This window comes from Argiope bruennichi, chromosome 3 (genome assembly GCF_947563725.1).
Source record: "Argiope bruennichi chromosome 3, qqArgBrue1.1, whole genome shotgun sequence".
Lineage (NCBI taxonomy): Eukaryota > Metazoa > Arthropoda > Arachnida > Araneae > Araneidae > Argiope > Argiope bruennichi.
Window position 1 is genome coordinate 65652706 of NC_079153.1, and position 24116 is coordinate 65676821.

Sequence of the window (24116 nt, forward strand, 5' to 3'; positions counted from 1 at the left end):
CGGAAGAAATTCATTAGATTAGCATGCGAAACTCATTGAAAAACGTGATATCTGAAATTAAACAATGGTGGATTCACTGAAGGACTTTTAAATGGTTTTACTCATCTTCCATTTTATTGTCCAAAAAAATAATAAATAAATAAAACACAATTTCATGCGAGCGAGATGAAATCATTTTAATTAAACTTATGTGAACATTCTTTGAATTTCTTTTTTTTAAATGAAAAATTTTCATCCAGAGGGAATGCTTATTTCTGCAAATATTTGAAATTAAATTTAATTGTTTTTGAAATTTTATAGCATACTTCGCAACGAATGGAATTGAACCTAAACACAAGAAGAACCTGTTAAAACTTTAATCTTTTTGCTATTAAGAATATTTTTTCTTTAGAAGAAAATCTTTTATCGAAATTAAATTATTTTGATGTACACTTAATTTGAAATTTAAATATTTTATTGCATACCTTTATCCATTCAATAGAATTTAGAATACAGTATTTTTTTTCTTTCGTTTTTCATAGAATGGATGCTAAAATCTCTCCTTTATTTTTCTCTTAACCATAATAAAAAAATAATCAATATGTTGGTTAAAACTACGAGTATATACTAGGGAAATTTTTTCAAAAGGAATCCAATGATATTTCAAATATATTATAAGATGTTTTAACAAATTTTCTTGTAATTACAAAAATGCGCTGTTAACAATTTATACATATATGTATAAATTATTAACAGCGAAAATTAGTTGATCTTTTAAAAATTATTTCGTAAATGAAGGTTAAAAAGGGAAACAATAATAGTGGAATATTTCTTTTCGCTATAAACTTGATATCATATTACAATTATTAAACCTCCATTCATTACATTACACGCCTGTTAAAAATAGTGAGACTTTTGTTATATTATTGAATATTTTTTGTTATTCAGAAATTTCAATAGAACTTCAAAATATTTGTTGATTAATAAATTAATATCATATCACAATTACTATCACATTAATAAATTAATATCACATTACTCAATTTTGGAAAAATAAATATCTTCCTTAGAGATAAAATAATATATTTCCTTTTCTATTTTATAGTCTTCAAATATTTCTTTCTATAAGACTAATTTCTAACACCAAAAATATGTTACGCATGATTTTAAATTTTAATTTATACTTTCATTAGTATAAAACATTTTTCATGCATGATTTCACACATAACACATTAAAAAACTAATATTCTTGATTACGAGATAAAAGTTTTCTCCAAGGAAAACTCTAAACGATAAATAATACATATAATGTCATTTTCCAAATGATCAGATTCGAAGCAAAAATTAAAACAAACATATTTCTGATTTAAAAAATTATATTTATAGTGAAATTATCAAAAAATACTTTAAATAATTTAACACTGAAAATGTATAAAAAATAGTATTTTCTCAAAAACATGTGTAGAAAGATTTCAGATGAAATAAATATTCTTAAGCTGCAGAGTTAAGTAGCAGCTGACATGCATTTCATGTCAACCAGACTTTTTGCATAAGTATCGGCAATCAACTGCCCGGAAAAGTCAGCTGCGATACTACTGAAGAAAGGAGAAAAAAAAAAAAAAATCCAGACGTAGTCGAAGGCTGACAAAAACACGTTATGAAATCATGAATTTTTTTTAACAGTTTCTTATCATGCACTTTAACTACCGTTTGATCCGTATATTTAAATTTCTAAATTTACACCCGTTTAGATATCAGTATTTGACAGGTTTAACGTCACGGCGTATTTGTATTAAAATTAAGAACTCGTTTCTTATGACTTTTTTCCTCTTTATCTTACATCTGTGATCCGCAATAAGTCTGCTGACTTGAATAATTAAAGCATAAATCCTGCAAGTTTATATGTAAACATCTAATTGAAATTCAAATCTCATCTAATTTAGTTTAGAAAATCGGAGAATTTGAACTTTTGATTGAATGATATAAACATTTATTAATTTATTTTTTTATCTTTTAAACATAAAATGTAGCTTTTTTTATTTTTATATTTATATGGATGAATAATGTAATGTATACTTTAGTTTTATTATATAGTTGAAAGCATTTTAAATCTTTCTGCAGGTGATAGTTTATCTAAGACAAACGGTATATAGGAAAATACATAATTTACTATGTAATACTACTTTTTCACATGTAGTATTATCATGCAAAAAATATTAAATTCATATGTAGCATTATCATGCAAATTATAAAAAACCAGCATGTAGTATTATCATGCAAAAAATATTAAATTCAAATATACTATTATCATGCATTAATTATTTTTTTAATTATCATTAAAAAATTCGTTTTTTTTTATTTGGATATGCCAAACGAGAACTACTATTCTGCTTATTTTGAAGTTTATTGTATTATTATTGAATTCAAAGGATTACATATCATATGTTTACACCAATTGCTCATCTATAAAATTTAGTTTTTTTAAAAAAATTATTTTTCTAAAATAATTTATATCACGTTATTAAAATAGATTTTTATTTATTAATCATCATTATATTAATATAATTAATATAATATTTATTAATATATTATTTATTACAAAACCATCAAATATTAAAAATAAATTCTTACTGGATTTTTAGATTTAAAAAAAAATTTCTTTTGCTATATCCATTTTTGAGACTCAAATTTTCTAAATTCGAATTTTTATTATAAGCCAGTTAGCCTCTAATTATCCAAGTTTTATCATATAATAAGATATAAGTCTTCCATATTCAGATGTATTCTACTTGTATTTACATGCATGTAATAAATTCAATTTATCTGCATTCTTAAAATTAATAATTTTCGATTCAGTTTATTTCTATTTCTTATTCAGACTCAAGTCAATTTTAATTTTTGAATCTCACAGTATTTAGATTTTTCAAGCTTCTCAAGTTTTAATATCTGTACTTTTAATTGCCCAAAGTGAAGCTACAATATCACATGAAAAGCCTCTTTCTTGATTTCAGTAAAATCCCTTTATATCGCTATGGTGAGCATGTCAAAAAATTCCTGGATATGATTTAAACAACAAAAAAATTAAAGCTGTTGAGAATCTAACCTTTTGCTTAATCTCTCGGTGAGAAAAATAGAACTGTGTTTTGAAGATATAAATTCTGGGCTTAATTCAGAAATAAACATATAATTCATATTTATAAAAAAGGATTTTTTGTTCTTGTTAATTGAATCGTTAGTTTGCTCGAATCATAGTTAATATTCTTTTTTTTTATACTTCTTAGTACTTTTTTTTCTTAGTGATTTTAGTTCGATAATCTACTATCAAAAAAACTAACTCTGAAATTCATCTCCTAGTTGGCTTCATCACAACAAAATCTTAGTCACAAGTTCGATTAAATGTAAAAAAAGAAACTGATTTTGTTGAGTCTAGCATCTAGGTAAGCAAAGAAAAAAAAATTACAAAGGTTCACAACTGAAACATTTATTGAATTGCAAAAGAATCAGCAGGGTCATCGTTTTTCTGTGAGGCCAACAAAAATAATATAAGCATGTCAGACGGGTGCGGTTTTCTTTGTTTTATCCGATTCGCTATCTTTAAAACAACACACAACTCGTCTTATTTTCATCGCCCTTGTTACGCTATTGGGGGAAAGAAAGCACGTGACCAAAGGTGAAAACGCAGATTTTATATGGCAGATGGAATGCTTTAGATGGATTTTTTATTAGTCTAATTTATTCAGGTAAATTGTTCTAATGCAATGCTCTGAAAAAGCATATGGGAGAAAAAATATATCGCATCATAAAATTTTATGATGCCTTTTTTGCGTTCAGATATTTTCTGACAGTGTGACATAAGTTACCGAATACTTCACAACATATTTTTCTTTCTCTTAGAGATTAATATCATTTTTGTTATTTATTTAAGTCAAAAATTAACATAAAATATTCCATTTTTTTTATAAATGCCTTTTTTTATAATGAATTTTTTTATAAATTTTTTATAAAAAAAGATATATATATAATGACAATAAAATAAAATAATCATGAAAGAATGAAAATAATACAATAAATAATAATGATAAAAAAGATGAAAATGATAATAAAATAAAATAAAATGATAATAAAATTAGACTTTTGATAAATATCATTCTTAAAGATGCACGAAGAACTTCTTTTTTAAATTTAAGTATTATATATTATTAAAATAATAGTTTTATGATATTAAAAAAAACTCTTCAACTTATTTAAATAGAATTTAGAATTTTCGGACATTTTATATCCGAACATGAAGATTTTTGGAAGTACAGAAGTAGGTCTATAATATCATGCATACAACTATCAATTTATTATTCAATAAATATTACGTCATGAAACAAATATCGTTGTAATAAATGAGGAATTTGTGTCAACAGTATTTCTGCAAATGTATTACAATACATGAAATTCGAAATATTCTGACCTATTTCAATTCAATACTAATTTTTTTCCTATTTCTCGCGGTTGATATTATTCAGACGAAAGAAAGAATAAAAATTTTTTTGAAAGAATCATTTAAAGTATTCTAACATAAGTTAAAAAAATTATCTTTTTGAGCTCCATTTTCAACATTTTCCTTGTATATAAAAAAAGGTGTGTGTTTTTTCTAGATTAAATCTGCACTATATATCATCTTATGATTAAGCAAAATTTTCATGAAGTGCTAAATATTGTATTTCACAAATTCAATTATTTTTTGTATTTCTTTTTAGAAAAGACAAATTTATTTTTAATGTAAAATGATTAAAATTTGTCATTTCATTGCTGTAGAATATGGTACATACTTTGTACATTGATTGGGAATTATACAGTAATGGAACTTCAACTTCTCATTTATATCACTATAAAACTAAAGTTTATTTTATTTTGCATCATTTTCTAAGGTAATACGATGATATTCCTAATTAGTCAGTCTACTGATATTCCATGCTTCTAGCGTAATAAGACATAAACAGAAGATAATTTTCTGCCTCTTATCTTTCGATCAATATTTCATAATATAGCATACGTTCAAGCACTCTGCCTACCCTTCTGAAAATCGGCAATCGGTAATTTTCCTGAAGTTTAAGACTTTCGTGTAACTAAAACTCTGATATTGCATTTAAACATTGATGTTAAAAGCTTCTTCGTTTTCTTATCAAAATAAATCTACATTTTTTAAAATCAAATATGGAGATTTTTATTTTAAATATTTCTATCTTAATTCTTAAGTTATTAAATATCTCATGACATTCGAAGTCATTAAATAACTTTCTTTGATAGAAAGCATCTGAAACTAAATTTAATAAACAAAAAAAAAAAGAAAAGAAAAGAAAAGAAAGAAAAATTCTCACAAGGAAAAAAAAATATCAAAGATCACCGATAGGAGAGATTTCGGCGCTATCGGAATGAAAACAATGAAATTAATAATTACATTCGAAAGATTGTTTATGCAAAATTTAATTATTGTTCGCCTGATAAAGAATAAATATACAGAAATGAATGATATACAATACAAAATTCACAGGAAATATTCTTTTATATATCATACTAGGACTGGATTTCAGTGTGTTGATGTTACTTTTGTGTATAAGATACTTCTGATTCAAGATACTAACCCTTCAAAAACATCCGGAGAAAAAAAAAGAAACGTGAGATTGCATCGTCAGCCTTTTTTCTTTTGCGGAATTTATCTTCCCACGCCTTTTTCAATCTGCATATTAGGTGTCATTAGTTTTAGCTACAAATATTTTCGAAGTTATTTTATGGTTCTGCCATATAATTTAAATATTTTTCTAGTTTTCTGCACTTAAAGAAAATATTAAATTAGAAAAAATAGGTACATATTAAAAATGTTCAGACTTGATGCAATTTAATTAATATTACCTTTAAATAAATTTCGTAATTATTTTGCAATTATATTTCACAATTTGTAACCTTGAAGAAATACGTTGTAGCACACGCTCGCTACCCTTTGTAATCTAAGAAAATCTGAACTCTGATTAACATTAATAATTTAAATAGAATAAGGCAAAGAAGCATTGCGGAAAATAACTTACAAAATCATTATTTATGTTCCTTTTTAGTATGCAGATTCTGAAAAACTGAAAACAAAAAAATTTACATAATCAACATGAAACACTCTATTTAAAGTCACTGGATATCAGAGAAATCCAAAGATGCATTCTAATTACTTCTACTGCGGAAAATTATTTTATCTTTGCTTTCTACATATCTATCACTTCTACTTAGCTTAGAGACTCATTCGTGTATTAATACTGACCTGGAAATTTGAAAGCAAGGTAAAAACAAATAAACAAACGCAATACCAATGAGGTCAGCTGAAGTTTTAACTCTGTCATGTCAGGTTTCTAGCGAACTGGGTAGAATGCAAAGGAAATCACGCTGTAATACATTGTATTTGACCAGATTAGCGATCGAAGAGTAGAGGCGCCAATCTAGTTAAAATTTATTAACATAAGTGGAAGCAAAAAGAACGAGTAGTTACTAGAAAGTTTAATGACTTTCAAAGCATGTTATTCGGTCAAAATCTTTTCCCAAACTTATTTGTAATTAGACATTGGCAATAGAAACTAAGTATTCCAAAGAAAAATTCTTATAGGCTTACTCATTTTTTCCGAAAAGTACGGTTGCCATTCGATTTTCACTAAATCATTTAATTTCTTAAATTATTTCTATTTAATGATAGCTAGGTATTCAAATAAGAAAATGTAAAGGTTTTCTTCGGTTTTTTTTTTAATTTCTCGTCAAATAAAAGTTTAAAATACGAACTTTTTTATGATTCGCATATTAATTAGAAGAAAGTTAATGAGAATTTTTTACTAGTATAAAAGATTTTAGAAAAGACCATGTATAAAGCAAAGAATATATTTTTTGAAAACGGATAAGATGAATTTGGCCTAATATCGTTACAAAGATATAAATTTATTACGGATATACCTTTATTAAATCAACGACTTTTTTTATCTACTTTTGTAATAATTAGATAAATTAATCATAACTTTTAAATTAATTCCAATTTTTCATGAATATTTTAAGCATACTGTGAATTTCGACAGGCTACATGGGACATATATGATAAAAAAAGTCATTTAAAATGTTCTGTAAGGCAGCCACAGTGTTATCGAATTTACTAGGTAATTATTCGTTAGAGAACAAATGCAAGGTTTTCTTAAGAATTTAAGTTAGATATTTATTTAAAAGTGAATCAATATTTTAAAGTTTTTTTCATCAATAAATTCCAAACCTATTTTTATACAAGAATCATTTGCGATCAATTTAAAATTCTAAAATTATGGTTTTCTGTTATAACAGTTTTTATATGCATAGTTTTTTTTTTGTAATTTTTATAATTTTTTAAAAATATATTTTTAAATATATATTATTTTTATTGCGGTATTGACTGGTTTTTATACTTACAAACGTGACGATAATAAATAAATATTTTGTATGCCCATTAATGCTGCTATGTAATTAAGAGAGAATTTTAAAAATAAAATAAAGAATCAAATTTTAAACATTACAATATTACCATGTTTCGCTCGAAGTTTCTGATATTGTTTAGCTTTTTTTAATGAAATTCTGCTAATTCGACGCTTTTGTTAATCCAGTAGTCTTGTAGTCTGATTTCTGAGTTCATATTGTAATAAGAAGGTACACCGTACGAAAGAAAAAAAAAGCAAAATACTTTTCCAATAAAGCAATTTCCATTTCGATTAAAATTAGATCGATTAATAATGCAATAATTAAAATTAAATAAATTAATAAGCAAAATATCATTAATTATTCATTCATAAAATCAATTCATATTTTGAATGATCATCAATTACTTCCTGACCTCAAAAAGATCGAAATTTTTTTCTTCATTTAAAAAATATATATAAAACGTTTAAATGTGCCAGTTTTATATTACACAACTCCATTAATAAAGAGAACATAAAAATTAATTATTTTATCCGCTTAATAAATTAGGGATTGTCCAATATTTTAATTACTTTTGTAAAACAACTCGAAATTGTGAATTAGAAAAAAAAATTCTGATTATTTAAAAAAAAAAGAAAAAAAAACCAAGTGGATTTTTCTTTTCTATTTAAGGCAAACTTATTTATATTAAAAAATTAAGATTTTTTTAAATAATTATAAATATTTTAATTACTTTTGAAAAACAACTCGGAATTGTGAATTAGAAAAAAGAAATTCTGATTATTTGATTATTTTTTTTACATTTATGGCAAACTTGTTTATACTTAAAAAAAAATAAAGGCCATTTTAGCTGAAATTCTTTTCTACAAACAAAGCCAATGGAAAGTTGAGCTATACTTCCACAGAATCCAGTCAAATGAAAAGTAAGCAGTAGTCCTTGTCTAAAAGGTGAATTTGTGGCTAGACACATTAACGGTTGGAGCGATCAAATATAAACCGAAAACCTGAACCGAACAAAAGACGACATTGAGGTAACTCAGAGAACGGCATTTGAAGCGGGAATTTTATCAAGGCTAACTTCCATTTAATACCTCAGAAAATTCTGCGTAACATATCTTTGAGGATACACACTATCATTTATTAGAAAGATATTGATTATGTAGATGCATAATTGTTTTCACTTCAGCCGTCTGATTTGATGAGATTCGAAAAATATTATAAGATATTTATGTTGCGTATTGAAAATAACTGTTTAATTTGGTATCTACAATTCTACGGCGTTTTACATGACCCTTAAGAAATTTATTTCTATCTATGCATCTAAAACTGACATAAGGAATTTAGCAACATAGATTTGATATGGTTTATGCATAATGATTATAATATTTAGGCAATGGTGGATTTAGACTTATGGGGTACTAGATAATGCTAATTATGATGGTTAAATTATTTTCGCATTTCAACATATTTTTAATTTCATTGTGATATTAATGATTTAGTTTAGATTACTTTCTTTTACTTTAGTAACTTTGTGATGATGTGTGTTTTATTTATTAAATAAATATGACACAAGGTCATAATTAATTATAACAAGGTCATAACAAGGTTTTATTTATTAATAAGTTATGACTCAAAGTCAAGGTTGGCATCCATGCTTGTACAGAAAATTGTTTAAATAAATGCCTTGGGTTTATAAATGTTCTTTTAATCAAACAGAATGGAACAAATAGGAGCATGACTAGTTATACTTGACAAAGTATTAATAGCCTGCAATCCTTTATCAGTTTAACGGTACAAAGAATCTGCTTAATAAGAAAACCACCAGTATTCAAGAAAATTCAAATGCTTTCAGAATAAATATTTTCATTGGGCAATTCAGTCAAATAAAGAATTCTTTTTATATGAATGTCATTACTTCATAAGTTTTTATCAATGATTTATAATTAAACATTCATAAGCCCGGTGGCGTATAAGTAGCGCTTCGCGCTCTAGTGCACAGATCCGAGGTTCGATCCTCGCCCTGGGTGAGGTCTACTCAGCCTTTCATCCCTTCAATGGGTCGATAAACTGAGGACCAAGCATGCTTGGGAACTAAACACTGGGGGTTCATCGTTAGACCGACCACCTAACGGGGGCATATGCCTTGCACCCCAAGGCTCCTAGGTTAAGAAAGCAGATGTGGGCAGTGTAGGCCTTTGGCCCACATGAATTGTCGTGCCATTGAACTGAGTTAATTAAACATTGAAAAACTTTTGTCTGAGAAAAAAATCTTTTGACTCATTAAATAGTTACTTGTTTGCTTTTAAATGGCACAAAGTTCGATTTATGCAAATATGCTGAACTTTAAAAAAAGCGGTTATCTCAAGTTAAAAACGTATATATGAAAAAGAAGAAATAAGTTGTTAAAAATACATTTTTGAATGTTGTATACATGAAACATTTTTTTAACCAGCATAAAATTTCAAATTCACATCATTTCATAAAACAAAGTCCGGAATTTAATATTTGAAATTATTAACTTTTAAGTTAAAAAAATTTTCATCATTTTGAAAATGAAAATTATTTATTAAAATATTTCCCTCATTTTGAAAATAAAAATTATTTACTAAAATGCTATACTCAGAATTTTTGCAGTTTCAAACAAGGTGCTTGAAGTTTGAATAAAATAAAAGCATTTATTTTATTCCTTTTTAAACAAGGAAAAAGCATTTTATGAGGAGCCAACAAGCAAATACTAAGATCTTCAATAAGTAGGAAAAAAAAACATTAACATATTCTTTTTTCTTTCTTTTTTTTTTAACAAGAAAAAACTTTTTCCTTAAAATAAAGATATTATTTTTATCTAATTATTTTTGTAGAAAAATATGATGATGATATGGTTGACAAAATTCAAACTGACAATCTATTTTTTAAAACTCATCATAAAATTTCTAAAAAACGAAAATGACCTTCGTGTTGCTTTAAGTATAATTTAATGTAAACACGAATACGAACTCTTTTTGTTTAAAAATAACGCTAGGAAAGAATCAGTAACATTCTCAAGGATTAAATCATGAAATCGAATGAGAATATAATGCTTCTTGCGTGATTTAAGGTCATTTTAAGACTTTCATCATACATTTCACCTTAGCATTTAATTCCTTACACAAATAATTTATTTAAATAATTGTTTTTAAATTGTTATCATAGAATTCAGGGTTTTAAATATTTCGTAATATTAATATAATTAGTTTTAATTAAATTTGTTCTGAAGTCTTGCTTCTCTAAATGTTAATTGTCATTTATATTTATTTTACATTAAATGCTGAGAAATCAATTCTGAATTTTAAGCTATAGAAGTTTAACCAATCATTCAACTTTTTATTCCCAAAATTTTAATGACGAAATATCTTTGAATAAATTTTAATTCCTAATTCTCAAAAAGTAAAAACGATATTGGAATAAACTTCTATAAAACATATAAGAAGTAATATGCTTTTTTTCATATTGAGGCATGAAATCAATAGATTTTGATATAAGTTAAATTTTATTATTTTCTTGGAAAGTAATGGATTCTTGATTGCTTTATATTTGTAAAAATAAAAAGTATTCATTTCAAAAGTCAATGCATTTCAGCTACTTTAGAATTTTATGGCATTCTAAATAAACAATCAAAAAACTTAAAATATATGCTTTATTATCAAGATGAAAAACACATTAATTGAAAGATTCGAAGTCTATATTTCTGCGTAACTACACATGGACGTTTATGTATTAAATCACCAGTCTCTGACAAATTTACTGTTCTTTTCAGTAAATTAATAAGTTCATGAAGCTATACCAGCAAATGAACCTATATTGTCTCGTAAACTGCGTATTAATTACTTAAGTTTAAAGCATAACTAATCATTTTGTTATCTTGTGATAAAGAATATAATTCTTTCCATCTTGAAAAACTTTCTTACTGAAGAAAAAATGTTTTAATTCAAAGTATTTTTATTTTCCCAAATAATTAACCCCTTTCTTGGTAATGTTTCATAATCTTATATTGAATATTCTTGAGTATTTCCTGTAAGATTAATTAATAATAAGTATATATCATATAGGTAATTGAAAAATGTTAAATGTAATGATCTTTTTATTATTTATTACACAATTTAGTATTTCGTGTTCTGTTTAAAAGCCCATTTCGATTCCAAAAGAAAATTTTGTTCCTTTATAGAACTGCAGCGAAATATTCTGAAATTTCGAAATGAACAACATGCCTAACATCAATAGTTTTTTTTTTAAATTTTGCTGAATAATAATAAAGAAAAAATTACTGATAATCAGTTTTGATAAATAAAAAATCAGTTTGTGAAATCGTGATTGATTCCAAACAAAGGTTAAAGGATGATTTTGCATTTCTTTATCTTTTTATCTCCAACGAGTCCAAAGCAAAACTTAAATGCCAACTCTTATAATGGAGAAAATGAATACCCAATTTCAAGTACATTGAGAATATTAAAATGTCTGATAGGTAATATCCAACCAGTTTTAAAATATACTTGCACCATGATTTAAAAATAATCCCTTACAAAGAAAAATATATTGCGAAACCTGTAAGGTTTTCCCCTTTATCATCTCTATAGTTATGAAATTAATTTCTTTAAAACTATGGTTTTCCTTGTTTAAAACTATAAGCTATCGACATTCGCTCAGTTTGTATTTTTTCATTTACATAAGGAAAGAGTTCTAATTGTCAAAAAATACAAACTCGAAATTTTGGCGAATATCTAGATTTCATACATTTTTGAATCCGAAAAACATTTTTTTGTTGTTAAAATTATGTCTGTCTGTATGTGAACTCGATAAATCTAAAATAGCGAAACGAATGAAATTTGCTTTGTGATCCTTGCAATTGATTAGCAGATTTCTGCCAAATATTGAATGAAATCTTGAGGAATATGGAAAAAAATTGAAAACATTTGATTAATATTAGATTTTTTCAACAGAAAACCTAGTACGAAATATAGTTAAGAATATTAAATGTAATGAGTTGAATACAATCAAACTAGTATTTTTCAATATCTGAATTAAAAAAAATGTATATGATTTTTAAACACAAAAATACCTTGAGTTATATTTTGGAAAAGAAAATAACATGTAATCGTACATTCTGGACGCAAGGAATAAAATGTAGAAGTATTTTGCCTCTTTCATAAAAAAAGTCATAGCATTTGTAATCATTAAAAAAGATGCTATAAGTTCACTAAGAAAAGGAATTTATTGAAGAATTTGTATAGAATTTATAATTATTGATTTTTAAACAATTATTTATTGTGCATGCTAAACTTACTTTAACTACTGGTAAGAAATATAAATTAGTATTGCATAAAAAATTAGTCTTTACGGAATTTTTCATACGAAATTAGATCTTTTAGGTGATTTTATTAATTTTAAAGGAATTAAATATCGTCTGTAAAAGGCCGAAAATATATCAAATTGCATTATAATATATTGATATAAATTTAGAGGCAATGGAATGACATTTTTCTTCAAGTCAAATGTATAAATATTTAAAAAATATAAATTGAAAAAAAGATTTATTAAACTAAAAATTAATTTCAGACCTCCAACAAACTGGAATTTCAATAATTTTGTTGTTGCTTTTTCTTGTAAATTTGAACACCGTTTATTGTCATATTTAACAAATTTATTGTTATAAGATTGGTGGAAGATGAAATTATTATAATTTTTAAAAGATTCTTTCTATTTCTCTTTTGCTGTTCTTGAAAAAACATCAATGAGATTTAAATTATTGACATATACCCATCTAAAAATTAAACTGATTGCAACTTTTAACAAAAAATAAATGTTAAGAATAATTAATATCTGTTTAATGTCTTTTGCTTCTACAAAATAAGCTAGAAATATTTTTCAGCTTTTCCCCTGCCATTTTCATAGATTGCAATTTCTGACCAAGAAAGAAAGCACATTAAGTATTCTTTTTTTAAAATGCAAATTGTTTTTCCATTTACTGTACAGGAAATCGCACGTATTAACCCAATTGAAGATCGATAATTCAATATTGTTTACAATTACCAGTTCGGTTTACTGAACCATTAGCACAGGAAACAACATATTCAAATGTAGTAATTAAGAACAGTAAAATCCTCATACACAGCTGAAATCAATATGCAATAATTGATTTCATTTGCATTTAAAATTAGTAGAATAACGCAAACGTTCCTTAGGTGCGAATTAGAAAACCCTACGAGTTAAAGAAAACTGGGACATTGAAAACTAATCTGCAACAAGTACAATTGCAGTTTTCTGTTGTTTTGGAGTTACATAAGAAAAAAATGTAACACATTTAATTTTTATTATGATTTTTTGAAAATCATTACTGACTTGCGGATTCCTGAAGAATTAATAAAATGCAAATTATTGAACTTGGAAATTTTGTATATTATAGGTATATTAGATTTCAGAAGATTTATCTGCATTTTCACAAACTATTAGAAACATTACTGAAAATACTTTACTACTTTACCTTTTAATTACACTTGCTAGTAGAAATCATCTTTAAAAGGTGGTAATTAGTTATTTTATCGCCCTCGAGTTTTTCTTTCTGCATTACTGTGTCATTTATTAATAGTGTCCTTTTCATTGGTCCCAGGTCTCTAATCTTCCTCAGAATTCAATTCCATGCCGTCCTATTTTTGACTAAGTTTTCCCAATTTGTCACCTTAATAATTTTCAAGTATTTTTCCAGACAGTTTACTCATTTATGTTTTGGTCTTACTCTTTTTTCGAGTACCAGATAGTTTAGCCAAAAAATAAACTTTTTAATGGCATTTATTTATATTAGAACTCTTAATATTGCATTTCTGATAACTGTACTATAGAGTTTAATTTGAACAACAAAGTTTTCAGTTGAACAGTTGTCGATCAACAATTGTCATCAATAATATTGAATACTTTATAAATATATTAAAAATAGCAATAGATTTGATGGAAGTAAAATTCCTTTATTTTCGAAACGCTTCTTAAGGTTAATAATAATAATTCATATCACCTACAAGCGTGTTGAGCAGAGAGTGGACAAGAAAGAGGTAAAGATATGTCGGCTTCAAAACCTGAAAAGGAAAAGGGTGCAATGCAGATAAAAGATTATAACCGTAGATAACTTTTTACTTTCTCATATATGAAGTATAGAGGAAGTATTGTAATCGTGAATAAACTCGAACTCGAGTTTTTAACGAATCTCTGCATTTTACACCTTCCTGAACTTGGGAAACAAATTTCTGACACTATGTCTATCTATGTCTATGTCTATCTGGGAACATAACATAAAAATGTTTTGAGTTAGACGAATTAAAATGTATTTTAGATCACATTTATAGTTTTTTTAATCAAATTTTTAACGAAATCCATTAAGTTGAAGTTTGTTTGTCTGGTTGTTAGAGTACAAATGAACTCGGTAACTATAAAACGTAAAGAGCTAAATAGATAAATTCAGTACACTTGTTTTGCTTTTAAAATTAGAATTCTTAACAAATTTTGAACAAAATTTGATAAAGGGTTGACTGTTTGATAGTCTATACTTTTACTTGCATGTAATCACAATAACTCAAGAATGTTATGGCTTAAATCAATGAAATTCTCTTTTTGATCTTGTAACTACAACTGTAATTTTATGTCAAATTTTGGTTTCAATCGGAAAAAAGCTTCCAAAATATACTCGTAAGATAGAATCAGTAAAGATAGTGGACACATGTAAAAAAATATTTAGTAATTATTTTCGAGTTACAGTTATGATGCATTGACGAAAGATGTTGATAACTTCATTGGAAAGTCTGCGAGAAAGTTTCAAGGAGTTCACTCCCATTGGTTAAATGTGATGTAGGAGAGAAAAAATAAAAATATGCCTTGGGGAGCATCCAGCTTTGCCAAACCACTGGTGACGATTAGGAGCGAGAAAAATAACATATATATGCTATTTACCCTTTCTATTCCAATGTCATCAGTGGCGTTATTGGCTTGAAAGAAATTTCATATGTGTTTACCAAATTTTATGTTAAAATTCATTGCCCGATTTTTTAACGAAGTTCTTTACTTTAAAAAGCTTACAAATGTGATTAAATTAAACATCTCAAGAAAAAAAATAAAGTTTAGACTTTAAAAAATTATGTTTTGAATTCGAAACCAGTGTACACATAATTATAAGTAATTTTAACATTTAACATAACTATAAGTAATATTTTTTAATGCCCCTGATGTTACCAATAACTACATTGTTGGATTTAATTAGATGTTATCATATATAGTAACAAAACTAATCTATAAAATGTAGTTGCAAGACAATAATTAGTTGATTAAAACTAAAGTTCCAAGTCTAAAAATGCATATTTATATATATGTTTATGTACTTATATTTATATATGTGCAAATATATATTTATCAAAGCATGATTAGCATTAAATAATAACACGGAAAAACAATTTCTTGGTAGAGAACAAAATAAACTATAAAATATCATGCTCTTGATATTTTATATTGCACCCGCAATTCATTTCAAGTCAAGAAAATTAGGCAAAATTCGGTTTCTTAAGTTGCATTTTTTAGTAGATCTTCAAAAGTCGCGAAGCAGAAACAAAAGATAAAAATGTACTAAAATTTACTATTTTAGCCTTCAAGAAGCAAATTTCATCATGAGAGAAAAGATTCTATACAAATTCGTGACTGCAAAGTATGTAATAAAAAAGGAAGGAAATGTCTTTAAAACGATACAGAAGATGGTAGCAAATCCCTTTTAGTTTCGAATGTATGTCAACAATTGAATAAGAGACAACGGTTTATGAGAACAAAGTAGGCCAAACAAATGTACGAAGAGGAACTGTATGCCTCAAGGCTTTTTTTTTTCCTTTTGTCACGATTTGACCTTTTTGAACTTGCGGTTTTGAATTTGACAAAGGTAACTCAAAAAAGTGCATGCCATTGGAGATGTCATCACAGCTACTTCCGTTTCTTTCTCATTTTTTTTTTTTTTTTTTCTCCACTTAGAACAAGGAAGCCGGCACCGGCGGTAGTTTTCTTAGTAATACAATAATAACTTACTGAGAAAAATGCAAATTATAGTGAAATTTTGATCCAATTTCTTTTTTTTTTCCCGTCAGAAGAAATTGTTATTTTATATTTTTACTTTGCATTTTTGCTTCTGTAACTAGTTTGATATAGGATTTTTTTTTCTTTTTGTGAACGATGTTTTGTTTCGAATTTTAATTCTTAAATGTTTTGATTAGTCAAAAAATTTTATTTTCCTCCTACTTTAAGTATTCTTTTATGAATAAAAATATTTAAGTATTTTAATAATTGTTGTCTATTTTTGATCGATTAGCTTTCTGAATTTCTTATTCCCATAATTTTCATGTAACAGAATTATAAATAGATTAACGAAAATTCAAATCGTTGTTTTATTATATAAATTATTTATGCAACAAATTATATTTATGATTTCATTATTTTGTGTCACATGAATCTCGAAAACTTAGAAATTTATTTGAAAGTACTTTTTTTTTTCATTATTTATTATAGAGACTTTTATTACTTATAACAGTGAGGTTTCAATACAAATGACCTCTTTATTTGGAAGAAAAAAGAAAAAAAAGGGGTGAGGGAGAAAAGAAAATATCTTGTATTCTCATTTTTGTTCAAAAATGTTCCCACAACCCCATATGCATACAAACAATAAACAATAGTGAGAAAAAATATTGCTTTCATTATCTTAATTATAAATTTTATTGAAATAATTCAAACATAGTCTTAAATATTATTTTTTGCTTATTCATATTGAAACGATGGAAGCTATGGTTTCAAAATTCGTTGTAATTAATTCGTTGTAACTTTTCTATGGGATAGTATTTTGTATTTAAAGCTTATGCATCATAAATTTTGGATTAATAAACAAAAAAATCTTATTTTCTTCAGAAATTTGGCAGATGTATTTCAGATATTGAGGGCTCGATGCTGTTAATTCTTCAAATTGAGAATAGATTGGGAGTGTCTCATGATTTCCCATTTTTTTTTTCCGCATAGGTTTTGATGATCCTGGCTTCATTCAGTTTGAAATTGAAAAATGTTACAATGCTGCCATATATTACTCATAGATTATAGATTATATTCATAGATTATTAGATTACAGTCAAATATATTCAGATATTTGTAGATTATAGAGTTAGAAGGTCAATATGGTTTGAGAATGATTATGGAAATTCAGACTCTCTTGCGTTTATTAATTCCTCATTGTCTGACTGAGGATTAGACTGAAGAAGGCTCGAAGTGATTCTTTCTTCCATCTTTTAGAACTATGACAACAGTCAAATTATCAAATTTTTTAAACTGAAGAATTATTTTCAATTTACTTATATTTACTTGATATGAATGTCATTTTGCAATTGTTTTCACTTTTATGTACGATTTTAGTTGAAAATGAAATGTCATTTCGTAGACTTTTTGTGAATATAAAAAGTGAAAAATTCATAAAAATTCTAAGTTATTCTATGTATCGTACATAAATGTATCGACTTTACGTCAAAGGTGAGGATCTAGTGTATAAAGGAAAATATAGTTAAAATCGGAGTAATTTTTTACAGCAGTTCCGAAATTTTATCAACTTTAACTTTACAAAAACAGTTAATTCATTCATAACGTTAAAATTAAAATATAGGTGCAGACATTTGTTATTTTTCAAGCCGAACTTCACCACGTTAAAAAAATCAGTCTTATTACTTTAGAAACTGTTTTTAATGTAATCAAATGCTAACTATAGTTTTTCAGGATTTTGTCATTCATATTTCTATTCATTTCCATATTTTCTCCTGAAATTTATATGCAGCTGTGGGATCATTCAGGGTTTCAGTAAATAACAATAAATAAATAACAGTTATTTATTTACAGGTTACATTACACACAAAAAATTTACATACAAAATTTGAGAATAATTGTAAGCTAACTTGTAAGAGCATGGATCGAAGCATGAAGCACATGCTTGTCACAAGACATGAACTGAGTCATAGCTCTTCAAGGCATCAGAGGGCGCTGTCTCTGACGTCATCATCGTCATTTATGGTTTGTGTAACAAGAATGGCTACACAGCAAAAATTTATTCAAGTAATACTTTTTTCTGTATTTATTGTTTGTATATTTATATTCTTTGATAATTTCTTATATCCTTCAAGCAACATCAACCGTTCAAAATTGTTCACAGCTATTCATTTGCTTGATTTTTGTTCTAGATAATTTAATAAATTAGATATTCTGGGTGATTGTTTTCTAATGTAAGAGCAATCTAATTGTTTATTTCTATTTCATATTGATTTATTCCAGTTTATGAATAATGCAATCATTAAGGTCAGCTAGGAACTCTTAATTTTGTAACTAATTGAGATGTATTATCAAGCCTGGGCGCTTCGAAGCCCTCTAAGGGCTTAACCTAATTAAATCTTTCCTTTTATCAATTGAAATCGATTTTCAGATCACAAGAAGGGTGAAAATAAAGAAAATCAGACGTCTGAAATTTATACCTGCGTCTGAGAAAACAAAGCAATCTAGCTATCGACTGAGCAGCTGCTTGCCTTCATATTATATCTTTCAAACTATGCATATCATTTATTTCTGATGCAGTAAAGGATTGATGGAATTTCTTGGAAAATAAATGCGGAACGTGGATTGAAAATTAGAAATTGTAGTTTATTCAGATGTCCTGCGAGACTGAAACGTCACATCAGAGCTCTAAGAAAGTGAATAATATAGGATATATTATCATTAAAAGTGATTCAATAAATGACTATTAAAATCAATTTTTTTGGCAATCAAATTTAAACTCAGGTTTCTTTTTTAATAAGTATGTTCAAACATATATAATTCTTATGCTAAAGAAATACCAAAATAAATCAGTTATTAAAACATCAAAATTAGCACATTTCATCTAATCAGTTTAGCATAAATGGCAACCAGTTGTTTGCTTATGGTGGCAAATAATGTTTGATTATTTTAGAAATAATTCGCAATAAAGATGTAATTACGGAAGTTGTTTTTTTAATATAATTATGTTTGGTTTCAAAGTAGTTAACTTCAGAATTGTCATTTTATTAAAGAATTAAATTCACGAATATGGGAATATAAAAGGAAATAAATTAAGAGCAGATTATTTTCGAGCATAAAAAATAAGCACTTATAATTCTTTCATATTTTATTTTATTTAGAAATACAGATATGCATTTAAATTGATCAGTATCAGAAGAATTATTTAATCTATGTAAGAGAACAATTAGAATTAATTTTAAAACTTTTGAAAATTTCAATAAAGAAATAACTTTTAGATAATTTACATACAAGTGTTTTCACTGTTACAGATTATTATTATTACTGGTTTTTAAATTTTAATGTTCATTTACGGTCCGTCAGAAATTAGAAGGTTTAAAATATACCCCCAATTCAGGGAGCACTTTTCATTATTTCGTGAGTTTCCGTTTCAGATTTAGAAATTTTTATATTTAAAAATTATTGAAGGATACACACTTTTATTATTTAATTACTTCGAACTTATTGTTCAGAAAAATATTTTGATGCGGAGTCTACAAATTTATGGGCTTCAACTCGCCTTGTCTTCAGACTTTATTCTTATTCCTTATAAATGCCATTTTATCTAATTTTAATATTGTGCTTTATAGATAACGATTATGTATAATTTCCAAAATTATTCAATCAAATATAATGACCAAAATACTTCAATCCATATTAATTTTCTTGCTATATGTAACGTTACATAAATGGTTTCTGTGCTGTTGAAAGTATTTGCAGTCGTTGAAAAATAGCCATTACTCCGTGTGTCTTTTATATATAGTGAATTAAAAGAAATTAAAATATGGCAAAGTCAACCATAACGAGAAAGAAATGCGGAGCAACTTTGCCATTAAAAATATGAAGAAAAAGAGAACGAAAAAGCAAATTCGCGGCATTTTAATACTTCAGAAGGGGGATTTTCCATTTTCGGAAATGACTCTGGAATCGAAACTAAACAACTGCTTGGGTAGCAATATAAGGCTGTTAAAGTTATGTTTTTTCTTACAGATAGACATAGTAAGAAATCGTGCAACTGAGAAGTTAATGTTTGAATATAAATTGTTAAGAAATAATTTTAGAAGGGCGATCAAAATGAAATTATTAGAAATGCATGCCGCTTCTCCTAACAGATAATATATTTTTAAAATAGTATCAATTATCTTATAATCAGCTTTAAGTAAATATAGTTTTTAATCGTTTAAAAACTCGTTCTAAAATTCGTAAAATTAACACGTAAAACATAAATAATCCAAGTAATAATTGGAAGTTATAATTACTTGATTAAAATTGCCTTTTTTATGCTCTTCTATTTTTTAATTAAAAAATATATAAAAATATGTAAGAATAAAGAAAATTTAAACAAATATGAGATGAAACAATTGGAAAACGACGAAATCTGACAGGAAAATGATTCGTAATTATCACTCGCACTGATTTAATTCATCATTTGCTGCTAATTACTTTCGGAATGATTGAATATTTAAATGATTTTTGCGGTATACGGGTGGGTCAATGCTCGTTGACATGCCAGGCAGTTAGAAAGCATGTTCAACTGGCAGGTATTTTATGACAGATGCAATTCTCTTGTCATCCTGTTGTACCACTTGAAATAACCATTAGAATTTCACGAATATTTGAAACACGACTCTCAGTATTATTTGTTGAAAGACATTAAAAAAACCATCGTAATTCTTTCTATAAGCACTGTCAGTCATTTTGCAACATATTCGATAGTTACCACTTTTATTATTTATTTTTAAAGCTTTAATTAAAATTTGACTGGAGAATGAACATCTATTAATGACGTTAATTTTGTGATGAAGGATTCAGAACTTTCAAAGCAATTTTAATTGATTCTGGTGAATGATGAGAAGTTTTTAATAAAGGTTCTGAATTGAACTACGATTGATTGAAAGAATGAACTATTTAAAAATGTTCCAATATCAAATATTCAACAAAGTACAGTTAGAAATCCTCTTTTTAACGCTGTTGTTGTATTGATAAATGTATTGAGGTTTAAAGAATGCCTTTCTTCTTTCAGAATTCTGTTTGGCCTTTGTTTATTGATTTGTTCATTGGCAATCTTTTCTGATCATAATGTGTGTAAAATAATCAGAAAGAGATCAGTCTGACTAACTGATGTCATAATTTCTGTAATATCAATATAATTTTTTTCTTCTTTTTTACTTAATTCTACAAGTTTTCTTTTCAACTATTGGTTTGTTTCGAAGAATAACGACTCTGCCTGTTACAAGGATATTTCTAAATAAACTCACTGATACTCTTTATAAGAGCATCAGTTTATCATCTTGCGGATCAGAAGGTATATATATGTACATATCATTATATTTGAAAAATGAGTTGTTATTTCAGTGTGAAGAATTGATAGAATTTCACATTTTCTGATATATAATCATTTGCTCACGAATACAGTGGAAGAAACTAAAATAAATTTTCTAAATCTTTTCTTCAAAGAATCATTATTAGAGAATTGAATTTAAACTGTGAATATAAGATTGAGAATTGTATGAAACACATATAATATTCATGGGAAATGCGAATAGATTCAATCGAAATAATTGTAAACAAGCGATTTAAGCGCCTCCGTGGCTTTTCTTTGAACTAGATACTTTGAACATTATGATAAACCTCGTTTCCTACTGTTATAAACAGCAATGTCAGCACATCAAATGTGAGATTCTTCTTAGGCGGAAAAGCAAAGTTTATTTCTTTCTTTATAGAATTTCTGGAGAAAGAAGAAGTAAATCTTTCTTACATTTTTGAAACTATTCAAGATCTACTTATTTTGCAGAATATCAGTAAATTACACTTCTATATATTTTTATCGCTAGACAATATTTATAATTACAATTATTATTTAAATTTTTGAAAGTGAAATGAATATAATAAACATATTTGTTTTGTGTTTTATATTATTTTAGAAGTGAACAAATATTTTTGCTGCCTTAATATTATAAGGCTATAATCATTTTCTTAGTTTTCATATATGACTGATATAACTTTTTCTAGTATATTGTCACTCATTACTAGAAGATGTGTTTTTGAATGAATTGGAAGCCATTTTTTTAGATATGGTAATTAAAAGTAAAGCATTCAGAAAAACTAAAGAGGCTTATGAAGCTAAATTATTGGTGATTTATCTCTTTATATATAAATAACGGAATGCACTGCATTTGTTTGTTTCTTTGTGTGAGCCACACCCTTTGACGGAATCGAACTAAATTAAGCCCGCATGTTTCTTAGCATCAAGAAGAATTAATTGCGCTATTAAAAAATTCTATGGATCATCTAGGGGGGGGATAGAATGATTTTTATTTTTCTTGTCTTAAATTTGAAAAATATCATCGCACAAAAATTATTTTTACATTATCTTAAAATGAAAAAAAATGGCTTATCAATGATTTGAATTTCACTTCTGTACAACTATTTCTCTAGTTTTAATAATTTGTTTTAATGTTGGTGCAATAATTATATTTAAACTGGAGTTGAGGATTCTAAAACATCTTCAAGAATTGGATATAAGAATTCAAAAACTGAATGAATTTTGCTTTGCATATATATATATATATATATATATATATATATATATATATATATATGAGACAGAGAAAAAGAGAACAAAAAAAGAAAAAACACAAACTCGGCTGAGGGCACATCAACTAATATTCTATAAGACTAAAAGAAGGACGTAAGAATATAACTTATGATAAAAGAATATAATCTTGCACCGGATAAAAAAATTATTATTCGATTTCCCGAGCATATCGATTATTATTTGATCAAAATAATTATTTTAATCTTGTTCCAATTTTTATTCTTAAATCTGTTACGTATTTTCTGAATATTCTGATGCTGAAAAAATTATGTTTGTAAAGCATTCTAAATTGATTTTTTTATAATTATATTCCTATTTTATTATTCTTTTTCTTTTATTATCTTACTATCGTTTGTTCTTCTAATATCTTTCTTTATTATTTTTGTAATAAATTCAAAATTTATAAACATCAAATTATTTCTTATTTAATGACTATTACGTTTATTATCGCTTTACATTTCATTTCTTTTTTAATTCTTCTCTATAATTCTACATCATACTAAAGTTATTGTATATTTTTTACGAACATGAATATCCACAATCTGCTTGTGGTCTTGACGATTCATTCCTAAAACTTCCGCCATCTTCTGAACCCAATCACGTAACCCTTTCATTAATCAGCTTTTCACTGAGTGGTGACGCAGTGTCAGTGTCGAACTAACCTTTCGTATTCATGTCATGTATCAAGCAATTAAGACAAGCATTCAAATTGTCGCATTCTGAAAGTCTCAAATCTGACTATTGCTAAAAATGTTTTCATAGTTTCAGTTTGTTCCGTGATATTTACGTTAATAATAATCGCATTGACACACGTGATAAAATGCATATCTAACCGTCAAAATGTGTAATCCAGTTCTTTCATAGAATTTTAAGGTATTTCATTCTATAATTGATCATAAATGAAGGATTTCACATTTACATAAATTTGAAATGAATCTACGATAATCTATATTTATAATAAAGCTCAATGTATGTG

General features: G+C 26.3%; 1 protein-coding gene across 6 annotated transcripts in view; it reads right to left on the bottom strand.

The window, feature by feature from the left end:
* Positions 1–24116, bottom strand: part of LOC129963044 (sodium- and chloride-dependent GABA transporter 1-like) — a 101960-nt gene that overhangs the window by 54397 nt on the left and 23447 nt on the right. For 3 of the 6 annotated variants that reach the window (XM_056077058.1, XM_056077056.1, XM_056077059.1), the window contains exon 2: positions 14481–14537. The exons of the other annotated variants lie outside the window; for them this stretch is intronic. The gene's annotated coding sequence lies outside the window, so the exon portion shown is untranslated. The remainder of the gene's footprint in view (positions 1–14480; positions 14538–24116) is intronic. 6 annotated transcript variants of the gene reach the window in all.